Source organism: Vicia villosa, unplaced genomic scaffold (genome assembly GCF_029867415.1).
Source record: "Vicia villosa cultivar HV-30 ecotype Madison, WI unplaced genomic scaffold, Vvil1.0 ctg.000672F_1_1, whole genome shotgun sequence".
Lineage (NCBI taxonomy): Eukaryota > Viridiplantae > Streptophyta > Magnoliopsida > Fabales > Fabaceae > Vicia > Vicia villosa.
The window spans coordinates 9508-12827 of NW_026705298.1; the positions used below are offsets into that span (position 1 = coordinate 9508).

Consider the following 3320-nt stretch of genomic DNA (forward strand, 5'->3'; position numbering starts at 1 on the left):
GAGATTGGATTTCAAACATTATGAAGATTTATGGAAATTCAAGCACGGTTTTGCAAATTTGTTTTGATTCAGATCTTTGAATAAGCATGACATAGGATTGATCCAGGTTCCAATTGGTTTTAGTTGAAGTCAACCTAATTGACTTTTAACCATAAATTAATTATAGGAACTCAAGCATTGACAAAGGTGAATAGAACATCAATTTTCATGGTGACTCAAGTGGAAATTAAATAAACTCTTTTCTCTTAGCTAGTTCTTTCATGGATGTATTCGCCATCAATCAAGACTTTTACAAAGACATCTAAACACTTCATCAAAAGTTCTGTCCATTCATTTTAACTATGGATCAAAGGTATACACCATTATTTAAACAAGTTCCATTCAATTCTATCCAAGATTTCTAACAAAGCCTCCATTCAATAACTATTCAAGGCTCTTTCCAAACTTACAAAAAATTACAAAAATAATAATGATTGTTGGACCAAAGTCAGCACCCCCTCCTAAACCCTATCCTGTTTCTAAGTCAGCTTCATTTTGCTTCCAACAAGCCATTTCGCTTCATCTTCATAACCTCCAAAAGTACCATATGCCAACCCGCGAGATTCCATCAAACCAAATTGCATTGTTAAGCCAGAACCTGCTATACGTGATCTGCATCATTACAGAATTAGTTCAAAAAAAAAGGAGTAACAAAGCCACCATTAATTCAATACATCTACACCAAGCACTTCTAATCATCCTATCACCTGCAGCAGTAAACATACATAAAAAACCACCTGCAATTACAACCTAAACTCGCAGCATTCAGCAACCCATAAGCACACTTCCCACACTACAAAATTCAAATAAACAGCCTTGCACATATAAAACTAACAGCAGCACATACATTCACATTAACCAACAAACCACATCAGTTTTAAAATAGTCCCACACTAAATTCAAACCAAAACCTGCTACACATAAAATCCAGGTTCATTCAAAGGAAATTCAACAAAAGAAACCAGCCCCCTAACAATAAAACCATACCATGTTTCAAGCCAAACTGTGAGTTTCATAAGCCGAATTCAACTCCATGTCGCAACTACAAACCTCCCAGTTCTGAACCGTCTCAGTAGCAAACGTGCATAACCTACACAAAAGATCATAAACCATTTCAAAAGGTGATGCAAATCATGACCAACAAATAAAACCAAATGATCATATCCATTCAACTCCAGGTTTCTTGTTCACTCACCAAAACTAACATACTAATAGTTCTACCATTCATTAGTTCTAACTTACTGGTTGTTAATCTCTAACTGTCCAACTAATTTGCAATAGTTAACTTTCAGCCAACAACCTAACTGTCAATAAACAGAGTTACCCTAACAGCTTTCATAATTCTAACCTATACTATAACTTCAATCAACCTAACCATTCAAACAAACACAATGCTGCCACATATCCACCCAAAGCTCAACAGAAAAAGCCAACGAACCGGTTCCTAAAATATACCTGCATCACTGAGACAGCCAGTGCATTTGCATCAGTCCAAGAATACTCGTCAAACCTGTAACATCTCGCATTTGAGCCAAAAAACCGACCTGCACAAAGACCGACATAAACCAGTCATGCATACACATATATTTGCATACATTGCAGCCCTGTAACTTCATTCGGTTAAACCAAAATATCGCAAACAAAACAACTCAGCCATACATCATCATCACTTAACAATTACTACAAATCCTAACCCACCTCCTAACAACCCTGCACCAGTTCAGCATCAAACCTCACACCAGCATGCATTCAAAATAAAAACCCAAATAAACAATTCCAAAAAACCGAATAAAACCGAACCATGCTACATTTGAAATAAAACCATCCCTTACATTTCACCTAACCGAAAAATAAGAAACAATTACTACCTATCAAATCCAGCTCAGCAAATATCCTAAATTCTAATCATTTTCTAGACTGTCAAAACAGAATTTCACAACCAAATGCCAATCTCTAACTGTTTTCTAAACTCCTAACTAACATGTAACTGCCAATAACAGAACTCATAAATACCTCAAACCAACTTTAACTCTCACCCTTCAATTCATAACTGACAACTCTCAATCCTCCCTCTAACTGTTTTCTCCTTGACCCTCTAATTAACCAACCTCCAACTCCCAACAGAATTCATATAACTACCCTAACAGTTATAACAGAAAAAACAAGTTTGTAACAACTTCTAACTACCTAACAGAAACTAACAATTCATAACCTGATTCAATCCTCACCCTCTATTGAATAACTGATTCAAAATCCAGAGGCTCTCATCTCTCCCACCATAACCGAATCCATCTTCAGCTCTACCTATATAGTCTACTCTTCACCATCTCATTCAGTTCCTTCACTTTCACTTTCATCCATCATCTCATCATTCTCTCATTCTAACCACACGCACACACCATAACCTTCAACCTATCATTCTTCACTCTCATTCTCCCATCTCTGAACATTCACCATCCACACGCCATAATCACCATTTTCCAACCCTCACCTTCCTCGGCTTCTCTCTGCAACATCTCAACTCTCCACCATCTCCCTCATCTCTCTCGAGTTCACTCCCCCCCTCTACTGTTAATCCCCATCTTCAACCTTCTCCATCACCATACGCACATCCATAAGGCTGTTAAAGCTCATCATTAGAGCTTTGGCAAGCTTGTGCTCAGCCCCTCTCCATTCCCACTCTCACGTCAACAACATCAACCACCAGACACGTACAGCAGCATCACAATACCGAAGCGAAAAAGAAAAAGAATAGAAGAAGAAGAAACGTGAATCAGAAAACGAGAGCAAAAGATTAAGGCGTGTGCTTACTTGAACTTCTTGTTATTGACGATCATCTTCACCTTCGCGTACGTTCATCATCATCACGAAATCGAAGAAACACTGGATTGCCCTTGCCAAACCGAAGCATTGAGAGATCGAGTGAACAAAGAAGGGAGACCGGGAGAGAGGCATTGGTGACGTGGCCGGACGGTGGCGGGGAAGTTTGACCGGAGACGGAGAGAATCGTCGCCGCCGCTCGAGTGTGGGGAGAAGGCTCTGGTTCGTGTGAGTCCAAGAGTCACAAACACAAGTAACCCTAAATCCCTCTTTTCTATTAATTTTTTTAATTGAAATTATGAACATTAATTGAATTAAGGGGAGAACTTCTCTACCCATCATAAAAAGTTGGGTAGTGTACCTTCCACCAATTACATGATGCCATCTAATCTTAACACATTTAATTATTTATTAAATATTATAGTTGTTTGTTATTTTCAAAGCATTTTACTTAGGATGTA

General features: G+C 38.2%; 1 long non-coding RNA gene across 1 annotated transcript; it reads right to left on the minus strand.

Moving 5' to 3' along the window:
* Positions 1-325: 325 nt before the first annotated feature.
* LOC131630318 (uncharacterized) lies at positions 326-3102 on the minus strand. The gene is made up of 4 exons (XR_009292303.1): positions 2851-3102; positions 1495-1583; positions 1027-1129; positions 326-651 (listed from the first exon to the last, which is right to left on the minus strand). It is a non-coding gene; the product is annotated as an uncharacterized LOC131630318 (long non-coding RNA).
* Between the last annotated feature and the right edge of the window lie 218 nt (positions 3103-3320).